The sequence below is a fragment of the Prinia subflava genome, chromosome 11, assembly GCF_021018805.1.
Source record: "Prinia subflava isolate CZ2003 ecotype Zambia chromosome 11, Cam_Psub_1.2, whole genome shotgun sequence".
Taxonomy (NCBI): domain Eukaryota; kingdom Metazoa; phylum Chordata; class Aves; order Passeriformes; family Cisticolidae; genus Prinia; species Prinia subflava.
The window spans coordinates 21,133,287-21,156,671 of NC_086257.1; the positions used below are offsets into that span (position 1 = coordinate 21,133,287).

Here is a 23,385-nt window from a genome sequence, read left to right on the forward strand (position 1 = left end):
TGACTTGGGTGGCAGCACAGGTGATCAGCGAGCACAAGATGATCAGAGTACACCACAGTACAGAAAGGGGAATTTTTGGCAAAGAGTGTGAGACACAACTAGAGACCCATAAACCAGGAGTTTAATTCAGCTGCTCCAGAGGGGATGAAGGACTGAGCCAGCCTCACCAGGGTTGGAGCATCCTGCTGCAGGGATGCTGCAAATCTTATATCCCCTCGGCCCCAAATGCTGCTAGACTTCAAATTACTTTTTGTTAGTTCAACAACTAAATTATGAGTTTAGTTGAAATACACTGTCTTCATTTGGGGGTGGAGGAAGAGGAGTGGGACAGTGAGACTTCACATTTGGGGAGTTCTGTTTGTTTAACAAGGAAGAAGAGAATATGTAAGGTTTTGAACCATTTCTTAACTGCTTGGGATTAAGAAAAGGACTAAAAGAGCCCAATAATGAACACCAGAGACCACATGAATGAACAGCTTTCAATGGAAACACACTGATTTAGTCAACAGCCAGTTGTACCTCCAACTACTCTGGCTATACATGCATTTATTTATGCATCTATAGTTGGTGTGTGTGCAAATGTATATATTCACATTTAAAGTTTATTTGTAAAGAACAAAATTTTCATAGAAACTATTTTAAACCCATATAAAACAAAATCCCAATCCCTAAACAAATGACACGTTCATTTAGTCTGAATCCAAAAGTTGAACTTTAAGCATCACCCTGATGCTATTTTCTCGAGGAAAAAAACCTCATACTGTAGCTTGAAGCAACATATTTTCCTAGCAATATTTCCATTCCAGGCACAACAACGGATATGTTGACATTTATTTGCTACGTGTCATTATTTAAAGTGTTGCAGCTACATTCCTTCTGCTTTATTAATGGTTTGTCACTACAGCCGTGTCTACACTTGCTTCACTTGAAAGGAGAAAAACAGGAAAAAATATGAAACCATAAATAAAAAGGGCTTCCTCTATTTGTCAGGTCTGGTATGACCCCACCAGAGATGATACTAGCAGCAGTACTGGCTACAAGGCACAGCCATTGGCAGGAATTTTTGGCAGTGTTTCACAAAGATGTACTCCAGGCAGAGTTAAAACATCTACCATGAGACTGGCAGACTTCACTTCAAAGCCAAACCCTTTAGAAACAGGCCTCATGCACCTTTTGAGCTTATTTGTTCATCCATCCTACTTAAAACAGGTTTATTAGCACACTCCCTCCTAAAGCCTGGTGTTCCTCCTCCCTCAGGGAATGCAAAGCTGATTAATACAAAAGAAAGTGAGGTCTGAACACAAACAGTTTCTTTTTCCTGCAAACTGGGAACATCGATGGAAGAGAACACCAGACACGACTCAAAGAGCCAGGTCACATTCCAGGATATGAGAATTCTTCCTCAGCTAAAATATGAACTGCCAAATACTTACCCACAGCCTTTTTTTCAGGTAGTAACTCAAATTTGGGGTTTTGTCTAGAAAGCTGACTATATTTAAATTTTAAGAAGATATTTCCTGTACGTCTACATTCCCTAGGTTTGGCTGGGACAGGTCACAACAATGCCAACATGGAGTGAGAGGCTGCATCTCCCTGTCTAGCTTCCTCCAGGAATATGGAAATCACAGCTTTCCACTTTGCTGTAGAGCAAGGAAGAAATAACCATCCAAGTTTGAGGTCTCTGTCCCCAAACAAAACTTGCAAATCTTTTGATGTCTGCACATTACTATTGCAAACTTGATTTTCAATTCAGTACTGTAGCCTTCTACTGATCCCTGAGATGACTCCATTTCCTTAAATTAATTCAATATGTGAATTAGTAATACATAAATTAGTTGCACATGGTACTAGAGAGAAAATTAAAACACACAGAAGAATAAAGCGTAACTATCTAAAACTCAGTGTCCATGTATGGTCAAATAACATGACCCAACAGGTTACGTCAGTTTTCCTGAAATTCCAAAAGCAGTGTGAACCACATCAAGATACCCAGTTCTACTTTTCCTAGAAGGTTTCACCCATGCTATTTATAGGGCTGGAAGCCAAGAACATTTTTCTTTCTGTGATTTTCTTCCTACCTTCTGTCTTTTACAAAGCCAAAGAACCTCGTCCAGCTATGGCAGACAAATGCAGAGAACCTGGCAGAAGCAAGAGGAGTTGTGAATATTGAGTCCTGTGACTGCTCTTTCCAAAGGCTTGATTTTTATTTCCCTTCAGCAGACCATTAAAAGCTCCTGAACAAAGTGTTCTGCTTTTTTATCACAATCATCTGGAATTACAGAAGTTGTACTACAACAAGGACAGAGAGTTTTCAATACTAAGCAGAGCCACGTACCCAGGTTTATTTAATGTACAACTAAAATTCAGTGCTAAATGCACACTTTGCTCCTGCAGTGCATATGTAGGGGTAGTCTGCCTGAATAGAAGAGAATATACAGCAGAAAGAGTATGAAGCTACCCCACCTTCAATCCCAGCCTTGATTAAAGAAATTCTTGAAACGCACACAGTATAAACTTAAAATGGAAGAACTTTCTCTTTCCACCCTGAAAAAAAAAATCCCCTTACCACTTCCCCATGACAAAGTGCACACACAGATGGTAAATGCACAGGGTCACACAGTTTAACAGGCTCCCCTCCAGCACTACTTTAACACATGCCCCATAGGAACCCCTCTTTTACCATGTTGTACGGGCTGGGTGAGCTCCTCTTGCACTTCATACTTTAAAACCATGGGCAAAGCCAGTTCTGGTGTTACCAAAAGCCAAAGGCTGTTGATAACTGCCCTGCTGACCACTGGTCACAAGGCAACTGTTTCTCCCCCCAGCCACACATTTTCTCTGGCAGACCAGGTTCTGCAGTGAGGATGTTCAGAAATTGGCAGTTCTCTGACCCAGAAAGGAAAGGATTTCTGATATCTGATCTGCATCCTCCAAACCACATCCTAACAGCAACCCAAAACCTGCAGCATCACCTGAACAGCTAATGTGAACACAGGAGGGTTCCCCATCCACTGCACGGCACCAACCCTCAAACACTTGTGTTGTTATAGTCAAGATAAGAGGAAGGAGGAATTGCCTAAAAAAGCTTTGCCATGGTTAAAAAATATGTATGGAAACATAGGTTCATGTCACAGGGAGTTCCACCTGGCACACTGAGAGGTCAAACCCATCTTTAGAAACACAGGCCCTGAAAACAGAGAAGACTCAAATATTTCTAGATGCAGGTCACTTTGGAAAGGATATACGGTAAAATACAAAGAGAATTTTAAAAAAAATCATTTAGTATTCACAGAAGCTATTACCTGCTGCATATCTTATTCTTCTTCCATAAAGAGAAATAGTCCTGTAATTATTTGTTATTTTTCAGGACATTATATGTGCAGTTGCAGAATTCTATCAAAGTCTGGCATGTCAAATCATGTTACTGCTAGTTATTATATAGCTGAAGAAATGGGTGGTTTTCCAGAGTAGTTTTGAATAATCTTTTGAATAAGAAAGAAAAGTAAGTAAGAAAAAAATTGCTACTATGTACAAGGAGAATATGTATCCATAGTCTTACTTGTACACACACATTCTCAGACATTAAGAGTTTAAAATGGGTCTCTAATCCACTAGGAAGGCTCTGAACTACGAGTGCTCCTTCTGCACATTCCTGCTGATGCTGGAATTTACGTGCAAGAAATGAGAGAACTCACACACTGCCCCGTTTGCCTGCTGCATTTTGTACAACACACATGGAAACCCAGGATTAATTAAAATATACATAACACAATTATATTTTCACTGAAAAGCAGAGCGGTAAATATAGCTGCTTTCAAGAGACTCCTGCCATGGCTTGCCACTCCAATTCAAAGAGGAGTGGTAATAATTGTTCATGTAGAAAAGCCTCTTGAGACATGAGCAGTACCTGGAGGTATGTGCACAGATGGTTGGTCAAGGCACAAACAGTCTGGAATTTGTCTTGTCTGATGTGCCTTCATTAGTTTAGTTAAATCACATCCGTCTGAAGCGCCACTGAAACCTGAATATTTTTCTTTCTGTGATTCTTTCTCTGTTTAATTACAAACACGGTAGATTAATTTGGAAGCATCCAAACAGACGGGCTTCTTCATAACAATTTTGAAGAAATACAAGCAATTCTAAAAATCTGTTATGACAAAAGAAAGCAGATTAGAGGGAGTACATACACACAATCCACTGGCATTTTATGAAGAGGTAGTGAAATGCCTGCTGCTTGCTCTGTGTGCCATTTCACAGACACAAGGCCACAGTAGCTGGATCCTATCTCCAGCAAGCTGAAAAGCATAAACATCCTCTCAAAACTTAACCACTGTAATTAATCAGTGGGTTTATTCCCCTCTAGCTTATTTTAAACAACAACACATTTCAATGTGCATGGTACATTCCATCTCTGAAGATGGAATTATCAGCACTATTCAGTTCTACGTAGGATCAAGGAAAGTTAACAGTGTTTTCTCCCCACACTGGTGTTAGATTCCCAAGGCAGCAATCCAGAGGGTAATGATATGAAGATTTTCAGCAGTTTGCATTTATTTAGACCCAAAATTTGACCTCAAATTTTCCAGGCTTGAAACTCCATTATCTTAAAGAACAACAAATTTGTGCTGTAACCAGCTGCACACCCCTCATAGGAAATGTTTGTCATTCAGGAACAGAAAAACTATTGAAAATTAGTTCCTAGCTCAACCTTGAGAAGAAATGGAATAACCAAATAACTTCCAACATGTACCAGAAATGAGCATCAGGAATGGGGATATCAGGTCAAACTGCATCATGCTGGAGTGTCTTATTTCACAAGGCAAGCACAACTAATCAGCAGATAATAGCTCTGATGAAATATTGGAATAAAGCAACCTGGCACACAAATGAGTCTTTTACCAAAGAGAAAACTTTACTGCACTAGGGGTTTTTCCCCTTGGTTTTCCAGAGGGAAATCTTGTGAAAACTCATGTAGGAAAAGCGAACTTGCCCTCCTGCCACACCACCCATGCCTGGGGTGTGCAATGCCTGAAGGCCATCATATTCATGTGCAAACCTAGTGGAACTAGATTTAAGGGAATAAAATACACCAGGGTGAAACAGACCTTCAAAATTAGGCTTATATTAGCTATGGCTGAGCAGAAAGCCACAGGCAGACAAGCTAATCCAATGGTTCTACAGCATTCTTGCTTCTGCAAATAGTATTAGAACAGCAAATTCATCTGCTGCTCAAAAATCAATTCCAAAAACACGCAAACACACCACAACTACAGCCTGCACTGCTGGCAGAAGAGCAAGCTGCAGAGACAACTTGTGTACAACTCACCCTCATCATGTGAATTTTTCTGTGCTTTTTTTCTTCAATCTGAAAATTAAGTTAGTCATTTTTGCTATTTATATTCCTTTCCTTCTTTGTTCTCACACCTTTCTTTCCTCACCTTCCTCTGAAACGGATAAAGGGACTCACAAGGGATGTAGCTGCAAAAAATAAGGGTCGTTTTCAAGCACACAATTCTCACACTATTTCACAGTAATTCTTCTAAGCAGCCATAGGCTGAGTTTAACTCTTCTTGCACAATAGGGGCCAATTACTTTTTTCTCCATGATTTTTAGTGTTGTTGTTTTTGGCAAAACTTGGCTTTAAAATAGCAACTACTTCAAACTTTTTTCTCTTTTCAAGGGAAATTCTTTCACGCACTTCCAAAAATACAAGCAGCAATTAACATTTCAAACTAATTTGTTACTGCTTGTCCACCCTCAGAGACATTTGAGTTAAGAGAGTTCTGGGTGCTGTTTAATTGCCAGATGTATAACACACTCCCATCTGCACTCAGCATCTCTGTGCTTCTCTAGAAGACCACAAGTCACTTGAAACAGGATGGAGACAAAGCAAGAGTAGACTTAGATTGTGTAACTAGGAAGAAATTCTTCCCTGTGTGGTGCTGAGGCCCTGGCACAGGTTGCCCAGAGAAGCTGTGGCTGCCCCATCCCTGGAAGTGTCCAAGGCCAGGTTGGACAGGGCTTAGAGCAACCTGGGATAGTGGAAGGTGCCCTGCCCATGGCAGGGGATGGAATGAGAAGCTTTAAGGTTCCTTCCATCCAAACTATTGTGATTCTCTGATGGTATCTGCCTCTCCACAGGTCAGCAGGAAAGCTCAGAGCTCTTCCAGCTGTGGTCCCCCATCTCCAGGGCAAGGAGAGGAGAGTGACAGTGGCCCAATAGCCCTCCTTCCACCAAGAGCACAAATTGGGCCCCTAGGTGCAGAGAGCAATTCTACAAAACAGAGACAATGCTGCACACTCTGTAACTAAATGATCACCCTTTTCAGGTTTTCTGCAATCTGCATTGCCTCTGACAAAATTCACACAGTCTAGCAAGATGTTCAGTAAGTTTAAACACAATTCAAATAACCTGCTATTTGCTTGAAGCAATTTGTGTGAGGAGGAACAACTCTCTTCAGTCCAGACCTACACCTGTCTAAACTGTGCCCTGATCCCGCAAACATTTGCACTAGAGTACATTTTTATGCACTCTTAATACTTTTATTAAGTCCTGACCTCCCCCAGATGAGGGCTGAAAGCCCAAGAACGTGCCCAGGGACACGGGCAGAACCTCTATGCAAAGAGACGCTCTTGCACAAAGGTGGAAGTCAGATAAGCCACAGGTATGTTTCATCTATTTGCTTTCTTCCTCCATTTAATAGCCAAAGTATTAATCATGGTTACAGGTTGATAAGCACAGCATTTGTCGATAAATACCCTCCCCTTCAACTCTACTCTCTCAAATAATCTCACTGCAATAATACCACAAAGACCTTGGTTATCTCTCTTGGAGTTCCTGTGCAATGGGGAATCTACTGGAATCAATGGGGTGGGGATTATTTTTTTTACCCCTAATTAAACTACGAAGCAGGAAAAAAAAAAAAAAGGGCTATCTATCATATCAATCTGCAGCTCTTGAAAAGCCTGCATACCAAATCCCATTTCTACAAGGTCTCAGCACACCTTTGTGCAACACAAACTCGGCTGCTGTCGCCATTCCCCGCTAACCTGACTCCGGGCTGACGCTGCTGCGCTGACAAAGTGGCTCATTGTGTTATTGTGGGAAAGCTCTCCACAGAGATCTCCCATTCCACCCTGGGATTCAACACCACGCATTCACACGGGGCAGCCACAGCAAGGGAGCACCTCTGGATGGCTGCCGGAGAGGTTTCTCATGGAGGAGGGAAGTTGAGCCCGGTATTATCACCGTGCTCACAACATCCAAGTGTTCAAACCACAAAAGAAAACAAGAAAACCAACCCAAACCCCACCACCCAAACCCCATCAGTCCATAACTTTTCAGCATCAGGAGAGAAAGTTAAAGTTTTATTACACCGTCCCTCACTTTCACAGAGCATTAAGTTTTTTATTTTTCAGGATTTCTTTACTTTTCTGAACTGCTTCATGAAAATGAAGACAGTATGCTACCTATGAAGGCTTCTCCTAATTGGAGATAGACAGGAATTCACATTAAACAAAGATCTGAAGCTCACCAGCAAAAAATAAACCACACACACAAAGTCAAGTCATTGTTCCATTTTTCATTGAGTAATTTTGGTATCCAGGACCTTACAGGAAAGGAGCTTCTCCCATTCCAGGTATCTGATTTTTTATCTCCAATGACAATAAAACATCAATGAATGAAAAAAACCCAAATCTTTAAATGCAGAGTACCAGGGCAGTTTGTTTCCTTTAGGGTGGGAAGACAAAGGGTCTCTACCTAGACAGAAAATGCTGTGCTGAATGTGCCACTTGCTGCAGCTAGAAAGCTCAGGTCACCAATTAAATGGTTTAAAAGGGAAAACCTTTGGTGTTCGCTACCTGTCTGAAGTGAGGCACAGTTTGTAATACAGACTGAAGGAGAAACAAAGTTCTTTTTCTACAGCAATGACAATCTGGTGGGGTCACCCAGCACTCAGGTGGTCTGTATCCAATTTAATTCTGAATCCTCATCCTTCTAAGCTCATTCCCATACTCTGCCAAATCATTCAGGCAATGGAAAGATGAAAATTATTCTCAATAAACTGGTCTTTGATAATAACAAATACAGTTAAGTACTGAACAGCTTGCCTTATGAATTGGGAAACCAACAGCACTTAAAATTACACCAAACCCAGAAGTGTTGGTTGAAAAGCAGGCTCAAGGCATAGTGCCAGCAGTACAGATGCTCTTCCCACCCTGGGTGAAGTCAAAACACAGCAGCCCCACTCCTACCAGTTATAGGAGTTACTCATTAATAAAATGAGTAACTTTGTTAATTAAAGTTTCCTAATATTTCACCTACTGACTTTTATACTACAGCTTTGAGGTATGAACAGTATTATTAAGGGGCTTCAAAGAAAGCTGTGGAAAGTCAAGGTATATATACACAAGCCAATAATAAGAGCCAGGATGAGCTAAATAAAGGAAAGTAAATTCCTGCAAACTGATGACTTTTTTAATGCAAAGTTTGTATTTAATCAAAAAGGGGACAGTCATGCTTCTGTACATTTCCCTATTGATACAAGCACACACAGCTCCAATGAAGCTAATTAAACCCTTGAAGCTCAAGTGAACTTTCCGCATCCTTTAGATGACAAAATTCCAGTCAAGCAAAAAAGCTTAGACAAGCAGCAGAAAGCAAACCAACTTTCAAGTTTCATGTCACATGCACCTGAAGCTTCATTTTCCCTTGTTACACTCAGATAAATTCATTTCCATAACCACTTACCAAATTTTGGCCGTGCAGGAGTCTAGAGTCTATTCAAATAGAGACAAGAAATCCACAGAAAAGAAGAATCAGAATTGTTCAGGTTGGAAAAGACCTTTAAGACCACTGGGTTCAACTGTTAACCAAGCAGTGCCATTTCTACAAATAAACCATGTCCTTACATGCCATATTTACACATCTTTTCAGTACCTGCAGGGCTGGTGGCTCCATCACGTCCCTGGGCAGCCTGTTCCAAGTTGTTCTCTGTAGAAGTTGGTCTTACTAAGCATGAGAGGGGTTTTGTCATGAGACCAAAAAAGTTTGTGACTTACTAAGACAGATGCACTTTTATTATTGCTCTGTGAGATACCAGAGTTCATCCTTCCCTCTCCCTGCCTGCATAACAGCATCCCCAGGCCCATGGATAAACCACACCACACCAACTTCATCTGTTTCCCAGGCTGGCACAACCAGCCTGTTTGCCACTTAACAAGGGGTGGATCCATTGTACAAGCTCAGAGCAGATTAGCAGCAATAAACTCATCATTAACAAAGCAGAGCTTATCTTTGAGTCTTGTTACACAAAATCTTTTTGACCGTAATACTATTTAGCAATAGCCATCCACAGGATTTCAGCTTTCTGGGAAGAAATTAAAAAAAAAAAAAACAAACCTCTGTGTTCTCTGATAAATTTTTTATTTATAATTCTAGCTAGAATTCAAAGCTTAAAGTATTTCAGAAAGGCACAGAAAAAAATTAGTCTTGCATCCTAAAATATATAAACCTGAACTTCAAGAAATGGGCTTGGTTAGCATAAGGAAGTGGGGAAAATTACCTTAACAGTAAGCAGTTTGGGGAGGCTGGGGGAAAGGTACAAATATACAGTTCACCCACAGAATTTCAATAAACAGGTGAGAACAAAATATACTAGTACTTCAAATATAAGAAAACCCATCTCGTAACTCAAGTGGGAGAAAGCCAAGTGATAAAATGACTGAAACTACAAGAAAGGCTAATTCTCTGGAGGTTTTTTTTCCACAGTATCTTTCATAAATATAAAACATTTTACCACCACATGCCCTGACAGCCTGAAGCTTTTACTGGAAATTCATCTCGCTTTGGCTACTACAAGAAAAATTCATAGAAATCCTCATGGAGCAAGGAATGCTACACTGAGTTGAGGTGAAATACACAAATATAGTATATATGTATATAAATAAATTTGAAAAATTCAATGTGGCATGACAGCAGCTTTTCTTTGACAGTGGAGGCAGAAACATTAGAATATCAGCAAACGCAGGAGTTTGCCTGCAGGGTTCTGACCACATTAGCACAGGACTTGAGCAAGAAAAAAGCTTTCTCAGTCCAATTTAGCTGTGCTCAATTTTACCTGACACATGACCTGACCAGGTTTTACTCCCATGGGAGCTCTATCGGGGCACACTCAGTCGTGTGAATAAGCTGGAACACCCAGGTGTTATCACCGAAAGTACGGCACAATCTCAGTTCTTTAATATTTACATTCTGACCCAGTTCAGTCACATTTTGGCAGCACAGATACCCACCTGAACAATACAGTACACAGTTAATCAGTGACAAACACCTACCCATTAACACCAGCTGTTCTCCCAGCTAAAGGCTTCACAAGTCCCAGAGACTCAAGCAGATTGCATTTGTTCCCCAGTTTCTAAGGGGAGAACACTCTGTCATCATTGGACATGTTAATATCTGGTTTAAAAAATAAGTTAAACTTATTTTTTAGATATTATTCTCTGCCTACACCATGGCTTATTACTCTTGGGGCACGGGAGGAAGATGACATGTCCATGCAACAATTTTTATAGACTCCCAAAAGTAATAGACTCAAAAGTAATAGTAATAGCATAGGAAAAAAATGCACTCCCACTCTCTCTCATGTGAACATATCCCTCCTCCCATTTCTCTCTCTAGTCCCTAATCGTAGCTCCGGGTTGGTACAGAAGAACAGCCAGGGTGTTCAGGGAGGCTTAACCTGCTGATGAGAACTGCATGCTGCAGAGAAACCCCACCTGCTCAGCACCTCACCCTCCTCCCAGTGCTCACTGAGGAAATTCCCTCATCCTTACTGAATTTGGATTAATTTTTTTTCTCCATTACCCCAGATGAAATTTCAACCATAAGATTTTTCTCTCATCTTGCTCTGTGTTCCCAGGTGTTGCTGCATCAAGCCCTGTTATGAATTTAAATCACAAATTGCCCCTCATCATCCCACAGGTGCCAGAGATACCTTACAGCTCACAGAGCCTGTTGGAGCACAGCACATCTGAGTCAGTGCTACACCTCTGCAGAAAGTCATCATCACTGTCCACCACACTTTTAAATACTCAGAAGTTAGTACTATGAAATTCAGCACAACTACCAGCTGCTTTACCCTCAGCATCCTCTCTGTTCAAGGAAGTGCAGAACAAGATTGATCATTATTTCTACCAGAACCTCAACTTGTTACAACTTTTATCTTTAAATCTGAAGCTGAAGAGATGCTCTGATTTTCCCCCTAAATGTGGATATAGTTTAGTGGTACAGAAATCTCAAAGGAGTACTTGGTCTGAACTAACAGATGAGCTATCCATATTCATCCAAACTGAGCAGATTATAACACATTTATTATTAAGAACATGTCATGGTACATTAGTCTTTAAGGCTTTTTTTGAACACTTCTTGGATCGATCAAATTAAGGAAAGTCACTCTGTTACTAATAATTTACTACTTATGACAAACAGTAGTGGGTTGAGCCTCCTACCTGTAGACACAGTACTTAGGCTAATAATAAACAAAAAACAATTGTACAATCCCTGACTGCATTCTGCTTACAGCAATAATACTGAAGCATCATTGAGGTTTTAAAAGGATTAAGAATTCCTGAAGAGTAACAGAAAGCTGATTTTTAAAACTGCAGAAACGTGGAAGTATCTAACATCACAGATACTTGGGATTTTTAGGCCAGCTAACAGACTGGAAATTCACTCTCAGAAGTCACCATTCTCTCTAGGAAGAATCAGTATAGGAAAAGAAATGTAATGCAGTAAAACATTATACACCAGCTGTCAGACCTGTAACTGATACTGTAACAGGGATCTACATTTGTCATCAAGTTACTCAGTCACTGGCAAACTGGTAATGTAGAACTACAGCAAGCAACTCCTCATCCCAAATATAAATAGCTCTGCCAGACAAAGGATGAAGCATTTTAGGTGCTTATGTTAAAATCAGTATAGCACATAGTCAAACACAAGGTAGAGGTCACAAAGATTTTTTTAAAACATGAATTCAAGAACCCTAATCAGTGGCAAGAAGATATGAACATGCAGAACAGGTGTACAGAACTCACTGCTGGTTCCAAACTATAGCATCTCAAGACATGGCAGTGGCCCCAAAACCAAAACGAGGTGGGTTCTGTTCGGTACAACAGTGTCAGACCACTCTCCATCAATACAATAAATCTGGTAACTGCTTTTGCAGCTTCCCTTGGCAATTTTATCTCCTGTGGTTTCATTCAGGGTCCTACTCTTCCCACACCTAATCACAGAGGTTTGCTATCCCTCACAAGTCACGAGGTATGTACATATACACACATATATGCACATTCATCTACACAATGAGTATAAATACCTTCATTTATCCTAAAACCCTTGGAATGCTTTAAGCAGCATTCAGAAATAAGCAAGTTCAAAGAACTATTAAAATGGTCAAGAGAAAAATCTCAAATTCTCCCTCTCTTTTTTCCTGGATTTAACCTGCTACCCAATCCTGTGAGGGCTGACAGTGTGTCCTTGAGCCCTGACTCCCAGCACGCTGCATGCCAGAGCCTTACACACGTTCCGGGGAGCGCAGCTCCTGCCACTGGCACATACCAAAGATTCCAGATCATTTTTTGCATCACGACTACAATGTTCTCATCAACTTGGATTTCTGTTATAACACGTTACTCTGGCCTCAAAAAGTGCAATCTCAGCATGTAAGTTCAGTGTTCTTTCACTAAACCTTCACTTGGGTGCTGGGCGTGCAAGGAAAATGGGTTAAATTTAACACACATCATAATCCTCATGTTTCAAAAAACAAATTCCAGCTATAAACCTTCAGAATGCCACACACCTACCAAATTCTTTTCTCTTTTTATTAGCATGGGGAAGATAGGAACAGGGTAGTTCACTAATGCCTCGCCTCTTCATTACACTGCCTTCCTCCCACAGATTTTACTGAACTGCCAAATACGTGTTGCTAAGTTTGAGAAACTTACAGGAAAATGAATCCTTTATGAAAATATTTGTTGCTAGAAACACACACACAAACAGGAAAATGGACGGTAAACAATAAATTCTCATTGTATTTAATAGCCGAAGGTCTTTGTTCACAACAGCTACCCCAGAACACGCAGCCACATTGGTGGGATCGAGTGAATTCTATCTGAAGTTTACAGAAGGAAGCATATACAAACAGCCTCACAAAGGTATTTTCCTAGCAGGAAGCTCCAAGCACTTCTCTGCTGCTCTGGCGGCGGCGGCCCCGCCGTCAATGGGGGAGAGGCGGTAGCAGTGTTAAGCACACTTTACTTTCACTGTGGGATTAACCAGATCACAAATCACCAATTAAATCCTGCTTTATGATTTAGGCTTTTATTCATTAACGAATGCAAAGGCAAAACCTGCAACAGAGCCTGGTGGAAGTCAGTCAGGAGAGATTTGCTCTGGCTATCCCTGTCCCGAGGCTCAGCTCTCTTTGGAATTAAATACCATTTTAATCAGTGTTCCAAAGTCTTATTTTTGTGAGAAACTAGTGGTTAATTGCTGTACATTGTTGATAGCAATAAATACAAATCACTGAATGTTCAATGTGCAACTGGGCATGCTGGTGGGTTTACTGCTACATAAGGGTTGTGTATTTTTCTGTTCTCTAAAGCTTATGTCTTCACTTAAGATGGTAAAACTAGGAGCTCATCTTCTACAATGTACAAGTTTCCCTCGCCACTTCCATTTTGTGGATTTTCTCCCAATAATATTGTTGAAAAATTCTTGAGGACAGGAAATACCTTGAGCAAAGGATATCCAGCTTTATGACACTTAAAATGTTGCGCATTCCTCCCAATCTGTCACTGCACAGGCCGGCTGCTGGCATGCAAGGGCGTGTGCCACGCCTCGGGGCGGCCAGGAAGGGCCTCCCCTGCATATCCCCCCAGGATTCCAGCCTCACAGCTTCGGGCAAAACAGCTCCTTCAGATTTCTTCACAACTTCCCTTTTTTGTGTACTCAACCCCAGCCACCTCCATGGTCCAAAGAGACGTGATGCAATGCAGCTTTCCAAGCAGTGCTGGCTATCAGGAGCACATCCTCCTCAAAGCCTCCTGATAAGGTGCTTTAAACTGTGCCCACAACCCTCATCTTAATGACCTAATCTGATGTAGGTACCTTGCCCTTTCAGAGATCCCTTCATTTAATTTCCTCAACAACTGCACTCCACAAAAGCAAACATCCTGTCCCACTTCCAGAGCCAGATCCCGGTGGTGGCAGGCAGCTGCCAGCAGCACAGGCACACGGGGAGCAGGGACGAGCGGCACGGATCCAGCTCACGCTGGGGAGCTCCACCAGCTGTCCTGTTACTGAGCCAGTTCACCCACTGCAATGGGCCAGAAGTTATGGTAACAGTAGGTTGTTGTAAAAGAAAGTTTGACAGCTTTTCAAGCAGCCCCTAGGCTCATCCCACCCCTAAACTGGGGTCCCCATGAGACCAGTTCAGAGCCCAACAAACACAACATTAACTGGACTTCTGCAGGTAACAGCAACTGTACAGAAATCTCAAACTCTTAATGAAGTCACCTACATTACACAACTGGGGATACTGGGAATAGTCACACCATCACCTGCTGAACAACTCTTGCCTGCTTGACCAGCTTCAAGTGCAATGAAACAATATCAAAGTTGACAACTCACATCTAACTTTTTCGCAGTAGTCAGTAGCTTACATTTCTTAACCAAAGGCAGACAAATCTTTACAATCGCACCCATTAAAATCAGGATTCAATCCCTTTAAGGTACTCTGACACTTCAGTAGCTTTCTGTCTCCTCCTATGAGGAGAACAGGCAACATCCAAAGCTAAATGCAAAGAAGCAGTTGAGGTAGAGAGCCAAGGCTGCTATCTCTGGAATGAGGGCATCTCTTCCACAGGGAAAGAAAAGAAAACATTTCAAGAAACAGAAGTACTAATTCTGACAGCACAAAACCACAGCCATGACATTTGGACCTTTTTAAAATACATTTCTCTAAAGATTTTTTAGTGCCACTTATTCTTTTAATAGGCATTCAAATCTAGCCTCAGTAATAAAAAATGCTTATGCATTACATCTTCACTAGTCTCTATTTAAGTATCTTTTCTTTACAAGAACACCAAATCACTGTGGTTTTACTGGAGACAACAAGGGGCTCATGCTCCTGTAGAGGACCTCAAGATAAAACTAGCTACTGTATTCAGCATGCAAAAAATGGTGGTGCTTCTTGGAGTGTTCTAATACAGCCTTAGCCAAAGGATTTGCACATTTGGGAAGGGGCAGTCCAGAGGTTTTAATTTGTTTTTTTCTTCCTGGACAGCCAGATCTGAACATTTTTTGATATTTGGCATAAAACTCTTTTAGACCTTTACTTTATGCTTTCTTGTTTGCTAAAGGCTTGCAAGATAACTGATAATGCAAAATGTAGATTGGACCAGAGCATCCAGCAGTGCTGCCCACTAAGTACCTGGACATCAACCTTGACACAGGGGTAAGTATATTCAAGGGGGCTTGATCGACTGAGACCAAATAAAAACATACAGGTAAAGTTTTAAACAGCTACATGGGATAGAGGAGAGAAATCATGACTTTCAGAAGAGATATCACCTGCACCTCTTCTCATGGCAGAACACACCTAAAGATATTCACTGTACTGTGGCCACAGTTTTCATAAGAGCAAGCATTCCCTTTGAAAAGCAGTTCCACAGAGAGAAATATGTATCTTGTCTGAACACCACATGCTTGGACACACTCAGGCTTCAGTCAGCACTGCAGCAACAAAAGTTTAATTGTAGTATTTCTCATTTCTATTGGCTTCCCCTTGTTAGCTGGCACAGGTTAGAGTCTACTCGGTGCCTCACATCAATAACTGATGTTCAAAGTAAAATGCAAAAAAAGGACATCTTGATCTGCTCACAAGCACAGAGCAAGCACTTTTATAATAAAGTCATGTTTATTCCGGAACACTCAGTGCCTGGGGGAAACTTGCTTCTAGAAATACTGTGCTCAAATATTTTATACTCCCAGCAATGCCCACAATCAAAATTTACTCCCAGCCAGCAGAGAGCATCACAGCTCCCATCCACCTCATGACAGCTCCCAGGTGAAGTTTGCTGGTTTCTCCAGGCATAACTCCCAGTGCTGGATTCTCAACACCTTCTGGTCTCTGCTCCGAGATCACCTTTCTATCCCACCACCAACCCTCCAAACTTCAGCAAACTATTGGGTCTGAACATTTAAAAGCTGAATCAAGACATTTCCAAGGGCGAGTAGGTACATTAGACACTGCCAACAAGCTCTGACTAGACTGCAGGAGCAAGGAAGAGATTTTGGAGAGCACAGTGTCTGCTCTGACACATCTGCCCACGGGGCATGAAGAGAATAGAGCCAACAATGTAAGCAGAGAAATCTTTGTCCTTAGGTGACACTGAGGCAATCTACACATGCCAAAATTGTTGTGCAATTAGTATGTTCTTAATTCTGTACCCTTAGAGAAGTGTATTTAATCAAATGAAAACAACGTTATGCAAAATAAAGCAACTCAAATAACTAATTAGCTAAAAGAAGTAGAATGGAAGCAAAATTAAGCATATAATTATATATCTTCAGTTCAAGTGTACAACGCACTAAAGACCTATAAAAAAACACCATACTACTTGCTAATTTAATCTAAACAATCCAACCAAACACCACTGCTGAATAAAATTGAAGAGAAAAAGTTAAGGAAGTGACAAAATGGTTAGAGTCTTTCCAATGAGTTTCACTGAAATCTTTTCAGTCCATTGAAGGTAAGTGACAAACTTGAACCAAATTCACAAGATTCAAAGCCTCCTTCAAGACAATTTTATGCAACACTATTCATTTGAAGACATATCAAAAAAAGGAGGCTTTCTGAGGTTTTCTGCAGTATCCATAGAAATTGTATACTCCCCTGTATACTCAGCATTTATCCTCACAGCAGCATCTCAATCTGCAGAGTCATTAAGCGTCTCGAGAAATTGGACAGGTAATAATCCATCAGGGGATAATTTCTTTCAAAAACCTTCATCCCCATTACTGCATTTCTTTGCCACTCAAACACACTCCAACACTGACATTTCCAGACATAAATGTACAATCTAAACACGAGCCATCAGCCATGGAAGTCGATCAGATCACTGACAATTTTAACAGCTTAAAAACTTAAGTGTTTTAGGGATAAATGTCTCGAAAACAATGAAGCTCTGCTGATATGCATCAGAGAGAAGGCCACCTACATGCTTGTCAAATTCCCATTTTTGTTCTGACCCGAACAACCACTACAGAAAACAAGCATCTGTAGGAAGGTGAGGGAAACAAATAAGGTAACAGAGCATTTCAGAGGATATAAAGTCCCCTCAGACATTTTTCCAAATTCAGTTTCATAGACACTAAGTGCCAAATACAACGAACATTTCTGAAGTTTCTGGTAAGCTGGCTTTAGTTGTTTTCTTTTTAATTATATGTCACCATCACTACTTCAGCAACAACACCTAGCACTCCAAATCCTTCCAGGTGTCCTGAAAATAGTGCCAGCACATTCTGCTGAGAAATGCTGTAGCATTTGAAAATACAATGGAAATAAGTCTTTCCTTATAAAATCAAAAAAAATGTTATAAAAAACAAGGCATTTTCAGAAGAGTATACTAAGTTCAGTAAAATTCAGTCCTTCAGCAGGAATGCATGAATTAAATTGAATCAGGTGGACTCAGGGCTCCTTCTCATTAGGAGTAAAATAGATTAAATGCCAGAGTACTTGCCAAGGTATTATCAATAGTTTTGTGAAAATAATAAAGCAAAAAAGACTGGGCTTTTTTGAGTTGTCTTAAGTACAATAATTGTCAATTTAAAAAGGAAAACCATTTTTAGAAATACTCAAGAAGCCTTAAGCTGCACTCAACGTGCAAGTTCCCATCAAGCCACATTAACAGTCCTCTAAAAAACAGAATTAACCAAAAAGATGCTTGGAATTCCTTCTGCATTACACAGACCTTCCCATCTGCAGTCTGGCATCCCAGCTCTCTCTCATGCCTACACTGAAATCCTTCAGCCAGCCTTGGGCAGACAAAGGCTGCTGCCAAAGTCTCCCAGGATGTGAGTGAGGAACAGCAGCCCTGGTGGAGGTGACCCTGTGTACCCCAGCTGAACTGAACTGAGCCCACTGCTATAAGGCCAGACCTCCACATACACACACATGGAGGGAAACATGACCCCAGGGCTACATTCTCGGGTGGAAAAACCAAACAGATCTCATTAATTGTTGCTCTGTATCTCAGCACGCTGCCCTTTTTTTTTTTTTTTTTCAGTAGCTGAGATTTCCAACCAGCATATTAAAGGAGAAATTAATAATCTAGTAGTGCTTTCCACCACCTGGAATTCAACACACACCCCTGCCTCTAAGGTACCTATTACCTTTCTGTTATCCATTCACACCTTGGTATTCCAGTGTTAGAGTTGTGCCTGCACTTCAAAGCTTGCTATCCCTTCCCCCATAAGAACAGGAGTAAAAGATCCGTGGACAAGCACTTCAAGTCAAACACACCCTTTGCTATTTCAGGCTCTAACATAAGCAGATTACAGCTCAGCTGTGTTCTGTCTGAACTTTTGTTTCTCTCTTGCCAATGCTGCACTAATTATCCCTGAGAAAAGACAGACTTTAATTAACAAGCAATGACCAACTTTTGTCTATAAACTCTTTCTTCCCATCCAAGTTCTGCCTCTAAGTAGCTATTAAACACCAAGTTTTAGCAGTGAGTAATTAAGAGATATCTTTACCACACAGAGTTAAGGCAGAATTCAAACAAAGCAGGAGACACAGGTCCTGGGGGCTGCCAGGGGTGGCCTGTCCATGGGAGAAGCCAAGATGGACCCCTGCCCAGGGCAGAGCTTTTTACAGAGCTGGGGTCCATGTGCTCCTGCTGCACACACTGTCACAGCCAGGCTGGGTGGCTGCTACCCATGCAACCTGCTTTGCAATGAGTACATATAAAGAAAGATCTCTGCCTCAAGCTGTTGAGAGGAGAAAGGGAAGAACTTTCCTGATGCCCTTTCATACAGGGAATGTGCACACCCGTATCTTCAAACATGGGAAATAAGAGCAGACAGCTTCAAAGGAAGGAAAATTAGTTATTTGGACAGGTAGCTAAAATGAACTCTGAAGGAGAACATGTAATTTAAATGAAAACCAGGTAGTTGAGCTGGTTCTTTTAAGTGGCACATCACCTGCTAAGGAGTACTACACAACTCAGAACTACACACACAACAGAGCACTGAGGAGACCATGAGACTGCACCTGCAGCACTTCTGCACTTACCTTCTCTCAACCCTTCTCCTTTAGTGTGGGAGGTGGTGCTCAGGGAGAACACCACTGACACTGACTTCAAACTGCATGAGTACCAAAAGACTAAAGGCAAAGCACAACACACTTTTTGTCCATTTAACAAGGATGGTTCCCCTCTGCAGTCCACCCCAGCAGGAACATCCCTGGGGCAGCAGGCACAGGAGGTGGCCCAGGACACGCTGTGTCCCACAAAGGTACAGCAGGAGCTTCACTGGACCCTCTGCCTGTGCCAGGATGGCCCTCAGCCAGCAGCAAGGAGAGACAGATACTCAAGGTTGACTTCCAGAGCAGCCCAGGGAATTTGACTCACTGAGCCAAAACGAGAATAAAGGGAGTGGGAGGCAGGACTGACCTTTCAGTAGCAGCACCAACTCAGGGCTGTGTCATTAGGCCATGAACTCACACTCTGATGTGCATCAGTAGTATTTTATCTACTGAGATGCACATGGAGTTGGATCTGAGCAGCTCCTTTTTTAATATCATTATGTTTAACTACTTGAACTACTCCTTCAAGTTCTGAACGGCAAACACTTGTGAAACCATTTCCTTCCCACACTGACAACAACTACTTAGAAAATTATTTGATTTACACCACAAAGGGAATTCAAACATGGCTCAAGAGCAAACAAAACTTCCTGCACCATACACACTCAACCTATATAAGATGTGTGAAAAAAACTCAGTGTTTTATTGTCCTTGTGACTTTTGTGCACTCAATACCCGACAGCTGCAAGTTTCATCTTCACAGAGCCAGTCAGAATCATCCCATGAGAACTTCTGAGTCGCCACAGCAATCAAATGTTATTAGACGGAGATTAATTGGAGTCAGTACACGCAGTTTAGATTTAGAACAACAAACGTTAATTTCCCAAAACTGATGAGAATTGAGGAGATAAACGAACTTCAAAAAAACTATCTACAATTGTAAGCTCTTTTTTTTCCCAGAAAGGACACCTGAAAAATTATAATTCCTTCGTTTGAGAAAGAGGGAAACTTAAACTAAAATTCTATCCTGATACTATGGTTAAAAGACAATAAAAATGTAATGCACCATAAAAAGGGGTAAAAGAGGGAAGCTAAGAATAGAAAGTAGTACAGAAATTTGGTAAGTGAAACCAAGGCTAAAGTCAAGACAAGTCAGACAAGGAAAAATAACCATGACTTGCAAGAGAACAGAAAATGAGCTGCCTTCTAAAACAAACTAAGGAGGACTGAACTCTAATAGTGGCATAACCCCATTGCAAAACAGAAGTGAAAATAGGGCTAACGATGCTGGGGAAAATAAGTTAACGAATTCTTCCATTTGATATTTGGAAGAGCCACAAAATGTACTTGTTGACTTGCCCAGTGGCCAAGTCAGCCTCGAAATCTTTCAATCAAGTTTTGATTTGAGTCTTTAAAGAAATGCTTGATCTACTCCCAACAACAGGACACACTGATGCAGAAGGATGGGGCAGAGAGAGACTGTTAACCCTGCACCAGCAGCTGGGAGGGAAGCTGGTTGCCCAGTGCAATTACATCCCACTAGTAAGACACAGCTTTCAGATAAAACAACTAAAAGTCAATGAAGGATTCCATTGATAAGGAATGCAAAGACAGGAACATAATCAGCACTGTTGTTCTGTATAAAACAGGTCCTGTCAAACAAATCCAAGTGTGCTCTGGGCTGAGATTACACCTTTGGTTGGGGAGATAGCTGTGTTAGCACATGTGTGTGCCTTAGCCAGAGTCTGACTTGGTACCACACAACACTGATAGGAAGAGTTCCCACTGCACAATCAAATGGAAATATCTCCACAGTGTATGAAGAGCTGGCCAGCCAGCTGACCACAGATCAGTCTGTGAGCTGATAACACCGTGTGAGAATCAGCAGTGCAGATGTGCCCCACTGCCCAGCACATGGCACTGGAGCCCTCTCAAAGGGCTGATATTTCTACACGGTCCCAGGGCCAGCAAGGACTGGACATTAAAGACCAGTAAGAACCAGCAAGCAGAAGCAGGAGCCAGGTAAACCAGAGTTGGGCACAACACTGGAAATAAAAATCCAAAGATTAGCTACTGAAGTAGATGGAATCAGCCAGGGGAAGTGAGCAGTATTTCCTTCTCTTATGGAAATACGACTTCATGTGCTCACCAGAAATATAAATTACAAGTAAGCCAGGATAGCTTTCTCCTTTCTAAAAAAGAACTATAACTTTACTAAATCAGGTGTGTGCCTACTGACAATTGTATTAGTTTGCAAAGACCTAGTTGGCATTTGTAAGGGAGCTGTTCTTGCCCCCCTACCCACAGCACATCAGCCTTGCACAAAGGCTTCCTACAGACACAATACAATATGCTGAGCACAAGGTAAGTAGTTATTGCCCTCTTGCCAAGGAAACCTCTTCCAGGAGAGGCTTTCAGAGGCAGGAGCTGCACACAGGCACTTGTCAAGAGCTGTGTTGGGGAGGGAAACCCCCACACATGTGCAGACCGCTAATAAGATTTTCTAGTCTAGCCTCAACTGAAACAAGCCCCAAACAAAGTATCTCCAGTATTTTCGCCTCTGTGTCTTGTTTTCTCAGCTGCAAAATGGAGATAATAAAACACATCACCCCTGTCAGTGCTCTGGTCTCTTCCAAAGGAAGAACGAGCATACTGGTTATTCACCAGTGTTTATTTAATGATTTCCTACTAAAATTGACAGCCTGCCCTGGCCAGTAACACTAATTATCACTTCACGGGATCTGTTTGACTGTCCACATTAAAAACTACAGCTTTACACTCCAAGTTTATTCATATTGACCTTCCTAAATCAGGAAATGCTTAGCAGTTTGTGGGTGAGACTGAAACTAAACCATACTACCCAGCCAGCATTAAAAAAAGCCTCCCTGATCACTTCTGCTGTGCTCCTGGCTCTCCCAACCTGCTCAGGGATGCTCCCTCTGCCCCATTCCCAGCCAGGTTCTTCCAGTCAGCTCCTGGCCTCCCACCAGCACTTTTATCCCTGGAAGCTGAGTTAGCCCTTGTTGCCCATGTTAACTTCCCCCTTGCCACAGTGGGCTGAAATCCCATTGGAACAATAAAAATCAACTCCAACATACTTTGCACCAACTCAGCCACGACTGAGTAAGTGACCACAACGCAAGATGCTTTCCCAGTTCTTTCATTATATCCCCAGTCAGAGCTGTTTTAAATAAAAAAAAATTAAAAAAAAAATAAAAATAAAAAATCCAAACCAACAAAACCAAGTTTTAAGTGCACTGGCTTATTGTGATTTTTAATTAGCACCAGGATTTCAGATAGTGCACACCCATGGCCCCAGAAGGGGGGTGAGGGGAGTACGTGTGTGCGCTTGTGAAACCATTGTTCCTCCGTCAAATACAGCTCATCCTCCAGCCCATCCGAGTTCCCAGCTGCCCAGTCACACAACTTTTAAAAGTTCAACAGCTGGGTGTTTTATAACCCTGGAGAACTCCCAAGCCAATCCTTACGTCGCTGGCAAGGAGCCCTGGCCAAAGGCTGGGGACCCCGCGGGGAACGTTCACAGCTTCACCTTCCTCCTTCTGCTGCTGACAGAGGCAAAGTCCTCAGCACAGGGAAGGCAAAGTCCACACTCACACACCCGACACAGTGTTTTGTAAGCAGCAAATGACACAGGCATTGGGCAGTGGCTGGGATCCAGAATCTGCAACCATCTGCAAGTTTGCTTGGCTTTTGTTTCAGTTTCCAGAGCTGATGGATGGAAACAAGCTCCCGGTTCTTCTGCATTAGCATAAAGACAATTAAAACAACTTTTACCCCCCAAGCAGCTCGGGAAAAAGCACATCACAAGTTTAAATGAGAGTGTCGATAATATATTTAAGTAAAACCTGACTCTTTAAAACAAAAATAAATCCACGCCCAACAGGAATCTCAGTTATATCACAGAAAACAGCTTTGTCAACAAGTTTCTGTGACTCCTGTTGCACAGGAAAAGGCTCAGATGAAAGTCTGCAGGACTCACTGCACCCTCCTC

General features: G+C 41.7%; 1 protein-coding gene across 3 annotated transcripts in view; it reads right to left on the bottom strand.

Annotated features, from left to right (window-relative positions):
- FNDC3B (fibronectin type III domain containing 3B) overlaps positions 1–23,385 on the bottom strand; it is a 186,064-nt gene that overhangs the window by 150,319 nt on the left and 12,360 nt on the right. The window contains exon 1 of one of the 3 annotated variants that reach the window (XM_063408244.1): positions 2,079–2,095. The exons of the other annotated variants lie outside the window; for them this stretch is intronic. The gene's annotated coding sequence lies outside the window, so the exon portion shown is untranslated. Of the gene's footprint in view, positions 1–2,078; positions 2,096–23,385 lie in introns of those variants that run through there. 3 annotated transcript variants of the gene reach the window in all.